General features: G+C 47.7%; 1 protein-coding gene and 1 long non-coding RNA gene across 4 annotated transcripts in view; both read left to right on the forward strand.

Moving 5' to 3' along the window:
* Positions 1 to 20,243, forward strand: part of Tim23 (translocase of inner mitochondrial membrane 23) — a 185,882-nt gene that overhangs the window by 112,254 nt on the left and 53,385 nt on the right. The window lies entirely within an intron of this gene.
* Positions 8,815 to 12,740, forward strand: LOC149352365 (uncharacterized). 3 transcript variants are annotated; one of them, XR_016290775.1, is made up of 4 exons: positions 9,026 to 9,189; positions 9,956 to 10,072; positions 10,708 to 10,897; positions 10,952 to 12,740. It is a non-coding gene; the product is annotated as an uncharacterized LOC149352365 (long non-coding RNA). The 3 variants fall into 3 exon arrangements; XR_016290777.1 differs by lacking the exons at positions 9,026 to 9,189; positions 10,952 to 12,740 and adding an exon at positions 8,815 to 8,835 and having other exon boundaries at positions 10,708 to 10,931; XR_016290776.1 differs by lacking the exons at positions 9,026 to 9,189; positions 10,952 to 12,740 and adding an exon at positions 9,430 to 9,473 and having other exon boundaries at positions 10,708 to 10,931.

Genomic DNA, 20,243 nt, shown 5'->3' on the forward strand with positions numbered 1-20,243 from the left:
AGCCCTATATCTAAAAACCTGATGAAATTATCTTCCGGTAACTCGTGCGTCAATTCTAACGGTGCTAGGCACTCTGTAAACGTCGTTAGATGCTTATGTACAGGTGCCCCAAAAGTAATACGGAGCACGCAAGCGGTGGCCGAAATGGAAAAAACTGCATGCCAGCGCGCTCTATCAGCAGATGCGCGGCAAAGAGCGAAGGGGCGTCGGCACATCCGGCTGACCCATCTCGATAACTTGATGCTCGCGTTATCGCCGCCACGAGCGAAGTTGAGCTGCTACCATTAGTGCCCGCCAGGTGCACTTTCAATGCATCATGCAAGCGTTTCTTGTTTGTCCGCGCCGTGTAGAAAGTGGCGTTCAGCAGGTTGCACTTTTTTCTTTTTCAGGAATGCCACCATTTTCAGACTGCGGGACCGCCGTGGGTCGCTCTTCGCTTCGCGGCCAGTTTGTGACAAGGAAAGCAGAGGAAACTTCACGAAGGACGCAGAAAGGAAAGACGAGACACAGACGCTGATATAATCATGGAACGTCTTACTCTGATCGTCTTCCCTTTCTGCGTTCGTCATGAAGTTCGCGCTGCTTTTATCGTGATGAACAAGCTCGTGATGTGTTCGTCGAGTTTGTGCGCAACTGAACTAAGTAAAGATCACTTCCGTTGGCACAAATCTGGGGCGCTATGCCGGAAGGCCCGAGTTTGGCGCTCGCCCGAGTTTCATCCGAGTTTGCGATGACGGCAGTCAGTGAACAAAGATAGCGCGGAACGTGCGCTGGCAGCGGATAATAAAATGTAGAGATAAAGCCACGTAAAGGCGATACAAGCGCACCCTGCGCGCCTGTTTCACACTTCAAACACAATACACTGCGCAATACCAGGCCGCAGCGCTACCTGAAGTTATCAGCGCCATATCAGCAATCACGAAATCGTGACTCCTCTGCTATCTATCTGCACACTCGCCGCTAGCTGTTTGACACGCCTTTTCGGGCGCGTCAAAGGCGTGTCTTCTCTTTCAGGCTCTATCTGTCTCTCCATTTCCGAAGACGAACAGTGCGCACTAGGTGCACTCTTGTATCAACCTTTTCTCTTCTCTCGAATACGTTAAAAGGCAACAGATAATATTATGAACATTTTGTTCATTTCCAAATGTATTTTAAATTCTGAATCCAATGAAGCGTTGTTGAAAAGCATAGCTTTAGGAAATTAACAAATATTTGACACTTTCTGCCGCTAGCGGCGATAGTGAGGCCATTGCTTGCAGCGTGGCTTGCATACGAACTAGAGCGGCAGCCCACCGTGTCGAAAACGAGAGAGCTCCTGCGCTGACACGCCGCCGATAGCGCTGCCTTCGACTGGAAAGACTGGGCAACTACTACACGCTTAATCGTTCTTATTTTTCGGCCATTGCGATAATATATTTTATTGTGTCGTATATCAAAATATAACAGTCATGCATCTTCTGGCTTGCATAATAAACAAAAGCAGGAAACTGAACTTCACTGCACCCTTGCGTCACTGCTGCTCTCTGCAGTGACCTCAGGTGGAGCTCTCCGCTGCTACGGCCGCTGCCGCACCCCGCTATGGCCAACCACTGCTTTTAGTACGCTCTTGGCGAATCTCAGCGGTAGAAATTGGCCGTGCGAGCGGCTGTGATGCGGTTTGAGAAAAAAAATTGCTGTTTGGCTGTATTCAATGATTCATTACGTATGCCTGTTGTGCGTGACGGCTCTTTAGTGCACTGCGGATGCGAAGAGCGTGCTACCCAGCGACACAACTCATCTTATGTCATCAGACGCTGACTAAAAGCTGTGAAGGGGGTGGCGCGCATATCTGCGTAGTATTTGTTAACGTCGCGCACTGCAAGGTTTTGCGGACTGGTTTGGTCACTAACGTCGATCGCCGTTGTATACCGCATGGACATCGCATTAATATCATTCGGGCAGGTGAGGGATCCTGTTTGTAATAATGGAATCGGACTTATAACAGAGAAAGGTGTTAGGGTTGTGAAGTAAGCAGTGCTTGCGTGCTGGAAATTACAAACACTTTATTGCACTGGGTCTGGAGCAGCGATCGTTTGTCGATCCCAGATGTGTCTGACACATTGATGCTGAGCTTTATCACCGATGAAAGGACGGCCTAGCCAAACACCTGTGCTGCGATGTTGTTGGAGTAGGACGTGCTCCAAGCACCGGTTCGTCGTCGTGCTCCGTGTTTGACGCCTTGCAAGCAGGTGTGACGCGCCTTCAGCGTTCTGCTGTGTCTTACGTGGTTGCAACAGGCTATAGTGTTGTGCAATCTTGGTATGCGAGCGAAGAAATCAGCGGCTTTCGCCACGTTGCGTGTCCTTCACAGAGGTGCTTAGATTTATCAGCGATGACGTCTGTTTTGCCTGTTATATTTCGATTGTCAAAATCGTCGATGTCTGTCAGCAATCAGCACAGCCGCGCAGCGTACCTGTAGCCGGCAGGGATGTTGGGAGTGGCCCACCCATAGCGCGTACACCTATAATTTATGTACGGCACGCCGGGGGCGTGAACAATGGTTTTGATTGACAGGTGAACTCGGAGCTAAACTCGTGAACGGTGAAGTGCCCCGAATTCATCTCGGGACTGTCATGGCGGCAGCAGCAGCAGCCTGGGTAATCGCTTCCTCTGGGGGCAAATGTCAGTACGGCCGGCTGGACCCGTTTGCTGCCTTGGCCGACGACGAATTCCAGCGACAATTTTGCCTCTCCAAAAAATCGGTACGATGGTTGTGTAAATAGTTAGACGACGACCCACGCCTGCGGAGAGTGCGTGCCGGGCCTCATTCGCTTTCGGTCGAAGAGCAAGTCCTCTGCGCCCTCCGGTTCTTCGCGACCGGGAGCTTCCAGGGGAGCGTCGGCGCAGACCGCTTTATTGGACGCCAATGAAGCACTGTGAGCCGCTGTGTGAGGGACGTGTCCGACGCGCTTATCGACGCGGCTGTGCAGAAGCGGTGGCTCGCTTTGCCCACGACTGCGGCCGAGCGCGCGTATGTTGAGGAGCGTTTCCTTCTGCGCGGCGGCATCACAGACGTCGTGGGATGCGTCCACGGGACCTACATTGGCGTAAAGGCCCCTTCGAAGTCCATCCCTGACATGGTGAAGGCCAACTATTTCACGAGGAAGGCACATTATGCTTTGAACATTGCAATCAGTAGAAAATAATTGTTCTCGTCAAGTCCTTTGGGCTACTCTACAGCACAGTGCCAAAGTCGGTCCCAGACTCTTTTGGCGAAGACTGGATCAGCCGCTAACCGGTTCCGCAGAACAATTCATAACATGCCAGGTACCTTAAAAGAGGCCCAAAAAAAAAGTGGGCTCCTCGGCAACGGCGAAATCGAAAGTTGCAGATGGCCACTTGTTAATCAGGCCACATCAGAGCACTCACCACTGTGCTAATTAATTAAATACGATGAATGAATGTCATCTTTCGCACAAACCTCTCACTTGCATCTAAAAAGTATAGTCACAATGCTGCAGAATCGGGAAGATAACCGCCACTGCTGACCAAAAGCCGGTGCGAGCTCATTGACAACGAATTTCGGACAGCTCACATTAACGCGGTATGCATGAAATGAACAGATGCATGCGGTTCATTTCAGAACGCGGCATAATATTCAAGCGATTCTGAACAAAACGAGTTTTATCATTCAAGTCACGCGAAATTCAACTTGCGATGAAAAAAAAATAGTGAGATAAAAAAGTTTCACCATGCGGGATCTGAACCCACGCGCTCCCATTGCCTGTCGACTCTCCGGAGCAACGCGTTTGACCACACGGCCACAGAACAACGCGGAGTGATACACCTCTCTTTATTTTTTTTGCGGACTACTTCCGTAGCCTTCACAGCGTTGCAGATGTACCTCGTCGCCATTGGCGGTCAGCTGATGACGGGCGTCGGTAGCGTTCCCTCGCGGTACAAAGCAAAATTTAATAATGCATAAATCACTCCGAAGCGCTTTAAATCCAAATCTAGCACACTATAAAATGCTTATAAAGGTGTATTAAGTGCATTATAAAATTCAACAAACCTCGTTTGTCTAATTGCACACGCAGTGCACTTGGTGGAGCGACACACAAATGAAAAGTGTACCGGCGGTTGGCTCACGTGACCCGTTCTTTGTAGACCGCCCAAGAAGCCGATGAGGTGGCGCCGATGTGATGATAAAGCACGGAATATATCCAGATAACCCAATGAAGTTGGAGGCGGGACGAGGGTGGGATTTTGTCTTGCTACCATTAGTTCACTCATCTGAGGGCGTCGCCAGAGCTCGGGAAGATTCCGAGTTTCAGCAAACTCGGGCCTTCCAGCATAGCGCCCCTGCTTTCTTTGAATGGAGGAAAAAAGAGAAACAAAAAAACGTGCGTGTCTCTCATTTAGTCGTCCCCCATCGGCTATATTTTACAAACATGCAAAGAAGAAAATGACAACAGGGTGGAGGCGATTAAAAAAACAACAACTTCCAAAGGCACTTTTCATGCAAACTCAAAGTTTAATGACGGGTAAAGCTCCCGCTCACGTTAATGACATCGACCATGCGTCGATGAAGGGACTCGTATAATGAGTCTACGTATCCAGGTTGCTCTCGAAGGTTGTCCAGTGTAATGGTGTCTTCGACTGGTCGCTCCCACGATCCGGTTCGGATTTGGCAACGTGAGAGCCGCTCTAGCTCCGAGCGCACAGCGAGACCGGTCAAGCCGAATGGTCAGCAAGTTTTCAGAACGAAAGCGCAAGAAGGAGGGAAAGGACCTAACTTCCGGAATCGCCACACCGCAGTGGCGCTGCCGCTGCGGCTGGTGTCAACGACAGCAATCACATAGTCTGCATCGCCCACGCCGCCGTCGCCGCTGAACCTGTATCGCTGCCCCAGCAGTTCTTCGTCTCCGGCTCGCGTCGAAAAAAAAAAAAAATAGTGTCCCGTTGTACCACTCTGGATATGCCGCGGCAGCCCCCAGATGTGACAGCAACACAGACGGCGTACCCAGCTTAATGATTCGTCTGCTTTTCGACATTTCCCCTCACAGAGCCACACAGCAGGGACGTTTAAAGCGCCAAAACTTGCTTCTACGGATGCGTAAGAATGCCTCGCCAGACCGGTCGTGATGTGCCCTGGCTACTCTGGCTTCGCATCCGTCTCCGCGAAACGGCGGAAGTGGCTCTGTCACGTGAACACATCTCGGGGCCGCTCCGACTTTTTTCTCGGAGCGCCTCAGAGCGCTCTGAGCTGGAGGCGGGCGCTCTGAAAGAACCAGCCGAATGTAGTCAGAGCGCTTGATTTCGACCAGCCGAACGTGCGGCTGCATCTCAGAGCGCTCTAGAGCGATCTGAAACGACCAGTCGAAGACACCATAAGAAAGTGAATTTGTGTGGAAGAAAATGGTCTTGAATTATTAGCCCACTTGCTATGCCGTTGAGCACATATTTTTATCAAAGACAGCACATGCATGCTACTGTTTTTGTTTTTTTGTTTGTCATGCGTTCCCTAGAGCGAAGCAAATTTTTCACCGCATTAGCCGAAACGTTGCTCGAGTGCTTATACTCGTCAGAGCACAAACTCGCCGCCATGTGTATCACAGACTTCGGCTGCTCCACAGACAAAGATAATGTAGGACCTGACGAAGCGTAAAGCGCACGGTGCCGATGGCAAACATTTCTTCACGGCCCGGACGAACAGCAAACCATGAGGTATTGAAAGCGCCCCTGGCGGGCAGGGATGGTAGCAGTGCAGCTTCGCTCGTTGAGGCGATAACGCGAGCATCAAGTTATCGAGATGGGTCAGACGGATGTGCCGCCGCCCCTTAGTCCTTTGCCGCGCATCTGCTGATAGAGCGCGCTGGCATGCAGTTTTTTCAATTTCTGCCACCGCTCGCATGCTCCGTATTACTTTTGGGGCACCTGTACACTGCCGAGAACCTGCTGAAGAAACCAGCCAGCATACCCGATCAAATTGACCGGAAGAAAGTGGCGGTTATTCCGTACATTCACGGAATCTCGCATAATATTAAGAAGATCGGTGCTAGGGCTGGTGTTAGAGTGGATTTTAACGCTCCAGAAAAACTCTCCAGGATTTGCAAGAGAGGGAATGCGGAGGATGCGGTCGTCGCTTGTTCGAAGCGGCACCAGCAGCGATTCGTGGCCTGTAAAAAGAGCGTTGTGTACTCGATACCGCTGGCCTGTGGTAAGCAGTATATTGGCCAAACTGGGAGGTGCCTTAATGAAAGGCTGAGGGAGCACGCAAGAGATGTCAGGAACAAGTCAGGTAGCAAAATGATAGACCGTATTCGGAATTGCCGCAACTGCACTCCCGCGCTCGAAAAAACGTCAGTACTGCGCCGGTGCAAGACTCAACTTGGAAGAGAGATAATTGCGGCTAATGAGATAGAAAAATCGGCTAACTCGTGTGTCAGCAATCCTTCAATTTTGCTCTAAAAAAAAAGAAATCAGTTATCTTGCGCAGAATTAGAGCTCGAAGCATGTATTCACTTGTGCGATGATGGGATCTGTGCTGATCTGATATGTATATATGTATGCGAAGTCTCTTCTTTCCCTCTTCTTGTTTGATAAGAGCAGCTGCTGTATTTAAGCAAGTGTTCCGTCAATAAACACCTGAGTTGTTAGTAAGCGCTTGTCCTGTCTACCTCGTTTCTTTTGTGTCGTGTCTTTTGCGCAAAAAACCCAGAATGCTTAGGCATCAACTAACCTGCAAAAACATACTCGCAAGTTATATCTCTAGTTCTGCAGGCGGTCCTTTCCTCTATTCCTTGTATCCGTCGCAACTTGCTCCCATCATTGCCCATGTGGCTTGCAAGTGGAGAGAACTTGGGTTCTGTATCCGAAAAATGTGCTTCCTGGCGAAGTTATAGAGCTGTTTGGCGGCTGCACACCTTCGCCCGGGCACTGAAGGAGAGCGTGCAAAATATTGCGCTCGGAGTACCAGAGGCAGTGACGTCTGTACAAAGAATTTCTGTGGATTCGGCTACAAGAGTGCACGCAGCCTTCCAGTGCTTCATCGCAATGGCGCCAATTCTGCGTGGTGATAAACAGTACTACAGAATTCCTGTGGCAACGAACACTTCCCTTCCTTCGACGGTGCGTATCAAAAGTGAACGCTGGACCTGGAAACAACGTCCACACGTTGGGGAACGTGTCACTTCCGAAACAGACCCAGCAGGTACTCAGCCTCGGACCAAAGTTCGCCACCGAACCTCTGAAGTCTCCAGCTCAACTACTGGAAATGGTCATTCAAGTTTCACAACGTTTAGGGGCTGAAGCCGAGAAGTGTGTCTCCGAAGGCGTTGACTTCCTCCAACGACACGGGTCGTCAGCTAGGACCCTACCTGTTGAAAAGACCATTCGGTACCTGAAGGATAATGCCTTGAATATCGTACCGGCCGATAAGGAGGGAGGCTTCTGTGTCCTGAAAAAAACGATGCATCTTCAGAAGGCTTCAGAAGCGATCGATACAAATTTCAAAGTGTGTAAAAAGCTTTCACTCGCGAAAGCTAAGACAAAGGCAATGAAGTTTATCGAGACGTTAAAGGGATAGAGACACCACATTTTTGTGTTGTACCTCTTGGTTGTAAATAATGCGTAGCGATTCAGTGAGCATGGAACACCATCATAGAAGCATGAACTCGCATTATATAATTATTAATCGTATTATTTGTACCCAGCAGTTTCGGTTTCGGTTCGTAGTGATAGTTCGTAGTTCGTAGTTCGTAGTTTCGGTTCGTAGTGATGACGTGATAAACCAGACAATGCGTTGTCACGTGGGTCCGGAAAGCCGTGACGTCTTGTAGGCATGTCGTCTGCTTGACACGCACGTGGTGCGCGTAAACACGGAGAGCCGGGCGGAGGGCAAGTCGCAATGCCGAACAGCTCCGAGTCGGAAAGAAGAGTTTTATTTCGGTGAAGACACCGATTATGAGGAATCGCGGGATGACGCAGACGAGGAACTACACTAGGCCGACGGGACCCCGATGCCGACGCGACAGCGACGCCGACGGTCGCGCCGGCCAACCTGGTCGTTCCCCGACTAGCCAGTCACACTGCACCGACGACGACGACAATGCCCGAACGACCAAGCGTCGTCCTAGTGTGACAACGCCGCGCCAACCAAAGATGCCGACGAGACCCGTCGGCCGACGTGTCTTGGGCAGATCGGTGGCCGAGCGAGAACATTCGCCGACCAAAAGCAAGTAGCGAGCTCAGAGCGCGAAGTGCAATCATTATTTAGACAAATAATGCACGCGCAGCAACATTCATCAAGCCATATGGCCACTTGGCCGACGCGCCGCACCGATCGTCGCTTGCGAACTGCCGCCCCACTGCAAGCAGGGGGCCCTATTCTCGATATTCACATTCGCCTGTCGGCGCCATATTGCCTCTCTGATTGGCTGTCAGAAGTGTCAATCGCCGTCAATGGGCGTGTCAATCAGGGTCGGTTACGCGGGCACTTTTCGCGGTGACGTCGATTTGACGTGACATTGAAAATGCATTTTCGTAGCGCTATTCTTGGTGCCCGGCTGGTACATATATGTGATTGTGAAGGGAAAAGAAGCTACCAGCGGTCCGTGCGAGAGCACTTGCGCTCGACTTGCCAATTCGGAGAAAATAGCTGCACACCGGAAATGGCAACTTCCTAAAATCTGATTGGTTGGAACAATATCACGTAAATCACGTGATAGGCACACATTTTGGAGTGATGTCAGAATGACGTTTCATCACGTTTACGTTGTGCCGCCATTGCAAAAAATGGCTGAAATTCGCCGCCATCATTTCGCCCGGCGAAAAGTACCCGAATCATGCAAATGAGTTAGTGAAATGCTGATTTATACGGTGTTAGGTAGCCGCATTTTAACGGGTATTTATTTCAAGACAAAACTAAGCTTACAAAAGTCTTGTTTTGATTGCACAATGTAATGATATCGCGTTGTAAGAGCTCATCTGAAATAAGCAACCCTTGAGAGCGTTAATAGTGAAGGCTTAAGCGTACAGCCGCATGGGGGCGCTAACTGCTCTCCCGTTGCAAACCCTTCGCTCGCGGTGAGAAATCATCCGTCCGTGCGGTTAGTGAAGCGCGAAAATTGCTCGAATGGCGGTGCCGGCGCTGCGATTTGCTGCTCCTTGCATTCATTCGTCGTTTGTTAAACCCTAGAAGTGGGAAAGGTGAGCGACTTTCGAGGTCACCGCGATGCTTTCGAGTTGTCTCTGACTACACAGCTCGTCTGTGCAATCATCTGACGAGGCATATATGTGGTGGCTATGCAAGGATGCATTGCGGCGAGAAGCAGTGCCGAACTGTCGAGCTCTGAGGGACGATCGCCAGCTGTGAAACGTCGCTGAACGGATGGGCTTTGCCTCGCGTGATGAGCGGATGACACGAGAGGTGTTCGCGCAGCCGAGCAACAAACTCCAGGAATGTGTCGGGCTTCTTGACGAGACATCCGTGTGTGTGTAGCATCATTCTCATTCCTTTCGCATGCATGCTGGAGATGACTTTAAAACAAGAATCCGAAATTTGTATTCGGCACTTCGCGTTGCTTTTTTCATACTGTGTTTCAGTTTTTGCACACAGCGCCAAGTTGAGAAAACAAAGCCTAGCATGCTAGTACGTTGATCGATTTCTTTGTGTTTGGTGTTGATGAATGTGAAAGGCAGCATCGGTGAAATCAGCTGAAAGGCGTCGTTTCCTTAAGTGTGAAAAAAAAAAAAAATGCGTGACATTGTAAAAGAATACTATAACCTGTCTTAAGCATTATTAATGAAGCACACTAAAGTGATTTCGCTATTCAAGCTGAAATTTTCATAACAGTGTTACATCATCAGTTACGCAGCAGTCACGTGGAAATTACCGTAGGAGGGTGGAAAAAATTATTTCTCTAAGGGCACACGGAAAACAAATATATATGAGTCTTGTACATTTTATTTACAGGTGTGGTGTTCCTGCCGGTGAAGGTTCCAGCTCACAAGAATCTGTGCGGGATCCATCCATGACCCATTTATGTGCAGTCTCTCTCCATGTGCTGCCCGCATGGAAATCGTTAAACTGGTGAGCACGTGCTTAGTGTGTTGTGGCAGGCATGAAGGGATAGCATGTTTGCCTGCAGAAAGATTGCATGCGGCTAATGATATCTGTCTGCATTTATATATAGTTTATTGAGCAAGGAAGAACAGTGTAAATAGAACCACATGTAAATTAATCATGTCTGTACTTTTCAGGTGACAGTGGAGATAGGTGTGGGTGACACGCAGTGTTGTTCTCTGGCTTTGGATTTCTCTTAGTGACCGCAATGTCAAGGTAGCCTCATTTCAATTGGTGCAAAATGAAAAAGCATGCATATACTAAAAAACTCATGGTAGTCATAAACAGTTGAACTTCTGCCCTTCCTTGCAGTGCATTCTGTGGTGGTTTTCTTGAGTATAAAAAGTGTGTATTAATTATTTGTATCCGTCAGTTTAGGAAATGTGTCATCAAGTACCTCTAGCTATATGGCAACACTTCGTTTTGATACTAATGATTGATTTTGCAGTCAGCGTATTTTACATTTGTGCGTAAAACTAGACAATAGTTGAACTTGAGGCTTCAACAATTTCTCATATTTGGAAACGCAATGTCTAGCTCGTTGGAAGATTTCAGTGCACAGCGTTGATTAATGTGCAGGTGATGGTTTGCATCTTATGCAGATGTGGTGGACTACTCTCACCGTGGGGTCTCGTGTGCTCGGGAGCCATGATGCCAGATTCATCTTCGCTCACCCCTCGGCTGGACTGGCTGCCTAGCTGGGTGGTGATACCGGGTTCCTGAACGATTACATGAGGTGTCTGCAAAGGTGTCATGGTCATGGTACGCCATGGTCAAGAGTTCTCTGCAAAGGTCAGCGGAGCTTGCACTGTGCAACACAACATATTAATCCACACTCAGCTGCAGGACCATGACACCACTGGCAGGTGGTGATAACAGAAGGAGCACCAACATCTACAGCAGGGAGGAGGACACAGCACCATTTGGATTCTACCTGACAGACAGGAAGTGCATGATCAGCAGCTGCTTTCGAGAATTGCACTCACTGCCGTGATTGTCATGTGTAGCTATGCCACAAGTAATCAGCATACATTTGCTCTGCTTCAAGTTTGATAGCATACTGCCAGGAAGCTGATGAAGTCTTCATCATTTTGGTGCTGTTCTTTGAATAGGACCATATTGGTGATATCCATGACAGTAGAAATCATTTTTGTCTGGTGCTGCAGTTTTGTGTGAGTCAGGAAGTGCCCCAAGTGTTTTCAGCCTACCGTCTGCCAACTTGCTGAGTGCATGCTTCAACACATGCTTTGGTGATTGTGAAGAAGTGCCATCCCTTCGTGTGGTGCCTCCCTACGTGTTCTGCTTGTACACAACGCACATTTTATTTGGTGCTTAAGTTCAGTGAAGGACAGGAAAGCACCAAAATGTTTTCCTTCCAGCACCTGGGTGTTGACTGGACATGCTTTCACCAATGCATTGTTTGCTTTGGTGTTTGTTGAGAGCCAGCAGTCCACAACATGCTCAACATACAGCATGGTCGCTGTGTCTCTAGTCATTTACAACATCTGTTCTTCAGGGTGCAATACGTCTTGTGTGGCACTGTTTGTGTGATGAGATCACAACATGCTTTGCCTCATGGCATTTGGTTGCCTCTGTCTGCTTGCTTTTGACTGCTTCTTTCACATGCTGCACGTAGTTATACAGCAGTGAACTATTTTTCCTGAAGGAAAAGTCATGTAATTGTTTCACGGTCAATTTCCCAGATGAAAATGCAAGGCCTGGCCAGCGTTCTGACACGTGTACCCATTCCCATCTTCTAGCTGAAATTTGTGCCCCTGACGAAAACCTACAAATTGTACATTAATTCAGCTGAAGGTAACTGGAAGTATAAATTATGCAGCTGGACATAATTTGTGTTTCAATAATAAAGCTCTAAGCGCTGGCATTTTGTCCTTCTTTTGTGTTGTCTTTCACTGCGCTGTTTTTCCAATTCGTAAAACATGTATCAACCAGCCCATATTTGCCCTCTTCTGGAACTCCAAATGGCATTTTGTAGCTGGAAGGGCATGATTCGGTTCAATAAGTTAGCTGGAAATGGATCATAATAGTAGTAGTAGTAGTAAACGCTATTGATTTTTCTGGGTTACACAGCCGGTCTTCCCAGGTTCGGGATCTTTTTCTCTTTCCAGGATTTGAGGTCCAAGATCTTTTTCTGTGCTGGGCTATCAACCTTGAATGCAACCTTGAATGGAAGGTCACTGCCCACCTGTCCTCCCAGTGAAACTGTGTTAGATCCCATTTTCATTGACTCATCCCCTTGCACTTTTCATTCATATAAGTTGGGGTTGCTGTTTGGTCATTTTAAGACAAATCCTAGACAACCTGTTTACCCTCTGCACCCTTAGTGTGACTGGACCGTATCAGTGTCCGTGCTGCCATTTTTCTGTTTAGCAAAGGTGGCTACTTCAGCTGGCTACTTAAGTTTGCAAACTAGGCAACACTAATGTGCATGTACACCACTGTCAAACGGTTATGAAAGATGAGTCTGTCCCAAAAAAATTCTTATCTTTGTAGACGAGACATATTCGTCAATGTGTATTGTTGCACTAGGTAATGATTCGCAGTTAGGCTGCATAATGAATTCTAGGATGCATGAAGTTCAGTGATGGAAATAAATTATTTTGCCAATAATGGCTTCCACAAACTTTTCACTCTGCATGTAAAAGACACCTCACTTTTTTTGAGCAAATTGCAACACCTAAGAGGCAATGCAACTTGTCTCGCTCCCCAAAAATGTAGGGGCACACTTAAGCCCAGCATTCATGGGTATCACACAACAGTGTTCATGGCTCCCTGCAGCGGTTTCTCTTCACACACACAGTCACTGTTCTTCATTCATGTTCACACATTTATCAGAGTTGCCTCAGCACAGGTTCCCAATTCTTGTCTTTGAACTCTTCCACACTGCAGTTCACCTATGTAATGTTATTGTAATTAGTTTCTCACTAATTGGCACATCTCTAGTTCACTGCAGTAATTACATTGCTAGGCTTCAAATTAAGCCAACAGCACCCACACATCACTCCCCCCCCCCCCCCCCCCTTTGTACCTCAGCAAAGTCAATGTGCCTACACGGTCTAGTTGGTAGCGTGCCTGGCTGGCGATCCAGGGGTCATGGGTTTCAAGGCAGAAAGAAATTTATTAATTTTCTGTACGTAAAATCTATTATTTTATAAAGTGAAGTAGTTTCAGACGTGTGCTGACGTTTGATTCAGATTACAAATCCTCTTTTCAGTGACTTTCACTGTGGACATCCACGCGTGAAGCTTGTCTTTTGACGCAATGCCGGCCGGATAACACTGGGTTTTCTGCTGAATGACAGCCTCTCTCCTTGACAGTGGTGTGTGCAGGCTTTCCGTACCTTTCTTTTCTGGCTGCACATGGCACCCAATAACTTCTTAGCACTAATTGCGATGCCATCACATACCATACAGCACTAATAATATTACCTGGTGGTAGTCGGAAAAAAAAATTATTCTTATAGTGTGAAAAAAGAATAGCAGCCTGTTTCCACCTGACTTGGTTTGGTTTCATACTTCTGCTAGAACTTTCAGAGAAATTAGCCAGCAAAGCTGTACAAGACGGTAATTTTTCAGGGAGCTTAAATTTTATGCACAGGCACTTGCAATGACTCCAATTTCATCAACATTTTGCAACCTGTTCTATCATTATATTGGTGGTGAATAGCTTCTGTTCATTTATTTAACACTCTCCTCGTGGAAACTCTGAATCAGACTTGCTTACCATTTTTCAGGCTGCCTTAATCATGCTCAAAAAAACAATTTACCCTCCATGTGCACACACCACTAGGCATTTTAAGTGTTCTGTTTTTTTTTTTCATGCAGTGGAGTGTAATACATACATAGAGGGGAGAAATCTCCAACCTGTCACTTATGCTCGAGCACCAGAGCGGATTTTAAACGCTCATATCAGGCTTTCCCAAACAAACCGAAAGCTCCTTTCCAAGGGGTGGAATCACAGGAGCGATGGGAGGCTTCTCTGCGCAGCTCACAGGCAGAGCTTCAGCTTTGCATCATGGCCTGGGCCTTGAAGGTTGCTGCAGCCAAACAGTGCCTGGTCACCTAAAGTGGCCTGAGGGCCGTCGCCGACCTCTTCAACGCCCCTTCACTAACCCTCACCTGATCCACTGAAGTGGGACTAATAAAGTTATTACCAACCAAGGGCTGTAATAGCCTTCCTGCCAACGCACTTCACCATGGTAATTTTGAACTGCTTCTTTGAACAAATAATCTCTGAGCTGTACACAAGCTTTGTTCTCAGTACAGGTAGGCCCTTTGTTATTGGAATGTGGTAATCTACTGTTGCAGAGCAACTTCGATTAGTCCTCAGTGTCCTTTCAGACATTTGCCGACATTTCAGCACCTACATCTGGTATGGTGCCCTTCACTGAACTGTAGATATCATATTTTGAGTGTACATAGCGGGTTGTCTATTTTAGTTCACAGTAAAGGAAGGTACTTTGAGAGTGAACGCATTTCATTGAGCATTACTCTCCTGCAGTGCGCAATAGTGGCATCGCAGGGTCTTTATTGCATCAGTGTATGGTGTTAATGTTGCCTAACGGCATTGTGATCCACCACTCAAAGAAAACCAACAATGGCCCTGATATGTATCAGCGCTGGTGTTTTGTCCTTCTCTTGTGTCTCGTCTTTGATTGCGCTGTTTTTCCAATTCGTTAAATATGTATGTGGTCAGGAGTGTGCACAGAGGGAAAGTCATGCACTTGCACATCAGGCTAGAAACATGACTGAGGCCTCTTGTAGATTGCTCGTGGCGTGCACAGGGCTTGCCAAAACCAATCCACATCATCCAATTTTATCATGCTGCATTAAGAGACCTTTTGCTAGAATACCACTTCTTGTCTGTGATGCTGCCTCCCTCAAATACTGTGGGTCATGTTAGCCTTGCATTTATTGCCCCCTTTGTGTGTTATCTTGCTGCTGTGCATGCTTGTGCTTTTCTTGTTGTGTTGCTGTTCTTCCTTCTTAACTCACCGTTGTTTTTATTATCCTTCAGCTCCTTGACCTGACCCAGAGCCATGTTCAGGCTTAATATGACATGCGCACTAGATAATACGCGTGTATGTCCATGATATGATAATAACTTGCATGCACGTTAAAGAACCCCAGGTGGTCGAAATTTCCGGAGCCCTTCACAACGGCGTCTCTCATAGCCTGAGTCGCTTTGGGACGTTAAACCCCAATAAACCAAACCGATAACTTGCATGAAGCAAATAAAGCAAGTGTCTTGCACACTGCATTACCTGTTTGTGATGTGGCATCACAATCCACCTTCATTATCCCCCTCTATATTCGTCCCGTTCCCCAATGTTGAGTAGCATATGTGAAGATATCTTTTTCCAGCCGACTTCACCTTTCTTGACATCACACATTGCCTCTTACAAGGAATCTTGCTGCATTGAAAGGAGCTGCCTGGTGCTGCTGTGGATGCATTACTGTTGTCCTACAGCAAAGGAATTGTAGGGATGGGCATGACAAATTTTGTTTCACCTCTCACATTTTGGTGCGTACTTGCATCACACGAGTGGTGTACCTGCCTATATGCCCTTGGTAAGTGCTGTGTGCTCATTGTTAGACAGAATTAACGAGATTGAGGGCCTTTTCAAACATTGAAATCAAATAGCATTATTGAAAGCCTTTTTTTATTTGAATGAAATTATGTACCTGCCACTCTATGCCATGCATTCGTGAGGTGCTTTTATATAAAGTCCGTGAAGTCTGCTTGCAGGCAGGCTTAGTTAATGTTCACAAAGCAAAAGATGAGTGCCATGTCCTATTGAGATTAAGTGAAACGCCAACACTGTGAAATACATGCTTCTGTTGACAGTGGACTTTTAGCTTTGTCTGTTTTTCTTTAAGTACTGGCGGAAAACAATATCTCCCTATTTTGCTTTCGCATTTGACGCTTTTGATAATAAGACGTACGCGCTCATAGCGTTGCACTTGACGCGATTCGCAGTCGCGTTTCGTGCGCGGCCGCTTGCAAACGTAACCAAGGGCAGTGTTAAGGTCTATGCACCTGAAGAAGTGACACGGTGAGGTAAAGCTTTCCAACGCCACTGACGCGTTGAGATTACGATCGAGAGCCAGCCGTTTCTCCGCCAATTCCTCTCCCCGTGACGCTGATCGCATCTCACAAGTACGGAGACGCGACACGCTACGCGATGGCTTCGGGCAATAAGCGTTCGCTTCATGCAGCACAATTACCGCTAAACTCTTATTTCCGTGACGACCGGCCACAGGGTCTTTAGCGTCGCATTCAGCACCATCACTGTGCGGCGAGTACGCCGAGACCGCCGCCGCAACGCAATTCACCGTCCATCTCTACGGCGCTACTTTGCTAACTCACCTTCGCGCCGCAACTCGGCGGTGTTTTTTGTACTTGGCGCCAAGTAGCAGACGACACCGTTTATTTTTTTGTCATACTTTTTTCTTTATTCTTCAATGTCGTCATTACATTCTGCTGTTACGCATTTTCGGACCGCCCCGATTCACACGTCACGGGTACGCCCCGCTCATGGCGGATTGGCGAATATCGAGAATCGGGCCCCAGGGCACGGAGCGGTGAGCATCGCTGCGCCGCTCTGCCCAAGCTCCGCCCACAACCGGTGTCGCACTTCGCCGCCGTGCAGCAGTGCCTGAGTGCTGCTTGGGATGGTGTACAGAGGTCAAAACGCATGTATGGAACACGCTCTGAGCGGGTTTCGGGCATAACACTCGATAACTAGCGATAAGATTTGTTTAAAAATGGTTTGAATGTAAACATGTGCAGTTAAACTGATAGAATTTCATCGTCATTTTTTGCCTTCTTGGTCGCAGCGGCTTTGGGAGCTCTGGAATACGCAGTTTGGTTGTTCTAGGCATGTGTTTTGCCCTCTGTACAAATCTCATAAGAAAAGACAAGATCGCCTTGTTATCAGAAAGACTGCTCGAGCAGCGACAAAGCATGCCTGCTTATAGTTTCGAGCTTTCGGCAACGGCATCGCTCGCGGGCGCTCCGGGCGACGAGGTCTGCTGCTGCCTGGTTGCCGTGGTCGTCGCTAGGTATAGCCTCAGAAGGGTATATGCTTGGGCTTGTTGGTTCATATTCGAAACGTAAAAACCGTAGCGCAAAGAGACGAGGACACAGAAAGAACGACAACACACGGCGCTAACTTCCAACAATGGTTTATTTCAGAAAGAAAAGTGGTTTTATATCGACATCACGACCAACACGCCATCAAACCATGTGCTAGCAAAGCGTATCAGCCAGATATGCGAGCTCTTTTGCCAGCAATGATACAGAGGGGGTACAACACAATCATCTTTCAAAAGTGATATCCATTCCGCTTCTATGATTTCTCATGTCAACCGGTTATTGTGCACTTTTAAAACCATGCATTGTTCTTTCTGTGTCCTCGTCTCTTTGCGCTACGGTTTTTACGTTAGGTATAGCCTCTTTCGCGCTCCGGGCGACGAGCTCTGCTGCTGCCTGGTTGCCATGGTCGTCGCTAGGTATAGCCTCTTTCGCATCGAAGCCGCAGCGGCCGGCGCTTCGGAAGTCGCCTGCGCTATAATAAAAGGCCTACTCTACACATCGCTTTACTGTCAACAGCATCATCTCACAATAAAATAATAGTATGGCAAATCTCCGCGACGCCTTCAGCAGCGAAGCGAGCGGGCGCCAGGCGAGCCGGACCCCAACGTCGGGCCAGCGGCAGCTGCGAGGCGGTTGCGGCAAGAAGTTTGCTCGTATCACAGTCGTTACCTTTGCCAGCAGCTCAGTATTGGTCAGCGATCCTCAAAAATGACACATTTTTCACATTTCTTATCCCAGGGTTTATTATTTACGTCAAGAACACACTTCAGCTCGTTTTTATGACGCCGGCAGACGGGATCCAGGCTGGCCGGCCGGCCGGCATGATCGGCGTACTTCACGTTCGCACAAGAAAATACATAACATCCATGATACCAGAGAATGCTTCCTAGATTAGGGCACCGGCAATATGCCTGTGCAAAACTGGATCTTTCGGCAACGACATCGCCTGCGGCAACGCCGGGCGTAAAGCACTGTCGCACTCGCGAGTGTGCAGAAAAAAAAAAGACTCGTGAGCACTCGTAACCAAGGTTGCTAGGCCGCGAAACCGCAAAGCTTGGTCCCGTACGTCAGAAAACTGTGAAATGACGTAGGAAATACTTGCTTGTGTTTTCTTCTCTGTTCCTACGTCACATTGATGCACTAGCGATGGCTCAGACTTCAAGAGTGAGCATTTTCACGAACTTTAAAATTAAATTAAAATATGTTCTAGACCTCCCTTAAATTTAATACTTCGCTCTTATGGTCCTCACATACAAAGGAAACGTATGGCAGTCTTTTGTACAACCTTGGAATTTGATGTCTCTACCCCTTTAAAGCTGGATGGGCTAGTGCACTCTGTAGAGAAAGTTGAGAAGTTATCCTTAAACATGTTCTTCAGTGGCAAGACACACAAGGATGCGTGCCATTTCCGAGTGATTGTTTCGGAAAAGGGGTCCTGGCAGCAAGCCGTAGCCAGGTTCTTGCAGGAGAAGTTGAGTGTTTTAGAAATTAACGATCCCTTTAGGGTAAAAAATTCGGACGAAATAATTGAGTTTTTAAAATCAAACAACAGCAAACGCATGTCAGCCCTGTCAGTATATAAAGGACTTGTATTATTCCATACCTCACGATTGTCTCTTAAAAAATGTCCGCGATTGTATTGACAGCCATGGTGAAACAGCCTTCCAAAATAATGCAGGTTTATCTGTTGACAACTTCGTCGAACTGTTAACAATGTACCTGACTTCCACGTATGTGCAGTGGAAAGATATGACATTCATTCAGAAACAAGGAGTATGCACTGGATCGTGCCTAGCACCATGTCTTAGTGACATCTTTTTAGCGACACGTGACAAGATGCTGCATGACTGCCTTCGCGACACTAACGTTTTAAAGGTTTTTAGATTTTTTGATGATTTCATTGTGTTCGTGGATTGTGACAAAGAATCTTTTTCGGCTAGTGTACATAAGCATCTAACGACGTTTGCAGAGTGCCTAGCACCATTAGAATTGACGCACGAGCTACCGGAAGATAATTTCATCAGGTTTTTAGATATAGGGCTTCATTTTTCAAGTGAAGACGTATGTTGGGCCTTGGAGCCCAGAGGCAACAAGCCCCTGCTTCCCTTCAGCTCGGCACACTCCAAAGCCGTAAAACGAGGCATTGTGAAATCGTGCCTTTCCAACGCTCCGAGCAAGTCCTGCCTGCATTTGGTAGGACGCAGCTTTAACATCCAGTTGCAGCGCCTTTCGAGCGCAGGCTGCCAGCCGGCCTTGCTGGCATCAACTGCCGAGAACCTGCTGAAGAAACCAGCCAGCATACCCGATCAAATTGACCGGAAGAAAGTGGCGGTTATTCCGTACATTCACGGAATCTCGCATAATATTAAGAAGATCGGTGCTAGGGCTGGTGTTAGAGTGGTTTTTAACGCTCCAGAAAAACTCTCCAGGATTTGCAAGTGAGTTAATGCGGAGGATGCGGACGTCGCTTGTTCGAAGCGGCACCAGCAGCGATTCGTGGCCTGTAAAAAGAGCGTTGTGTACTCGGTACCTCTGGCCTGTGGTAAGCAGTATATTGGCCAAACTGGGAGGTGCCTTAATGAAAGGCTGAGGGAGCACACAAGAGATGTCAGGAACAAGTCAGGTAGCAAAATGATAGACCGTATTCGGAATTGCCGCAACTGCACTCCCGCGCTCGAAAAAACGTCAGTACTGCGCCGGTGCAAGACTCAACTTGGAAGAGAGATAATTGAGGCTAATGAGATAGAAAAATCGGCTAACTCGTGTGTTAGCAATCCTTCAATTTTGCTCTCAAAAAAGAAATCAGTTATCTTGCACAGAATTAGAGCTTGAAGCATGTATTCACTCGTGCGATGATGGGATCTGTGCTGATCTGATATGTATATATGTATGCGAAGTCTCTTCTTTCCCTCTTCTTGTTTGATAAGAGCAGCTGCTGTATTTCAGCAAATGTTCCGTCAATAAACACCTGAGTTGTTAGTAAGCGCCTGTCCTGTCCACCTCGTTTCTTTTGTGTCGT

Source organism: Amblyomma mixtum, chromosome 3 (assembly GCF_055824585.1).
Source record: "Amblyomma mixtum isolate Tamu chromosome 3, ASM5582458v1, whole genome shotgun sequence".
NCBI classification, from domain to species: domain Eukaryota; kingdom Metazoa; phylum Arthropoda; class Arachnida; order Ixodida; family Ixodidae; genus Amblyomma; species Amblyomma mixtum.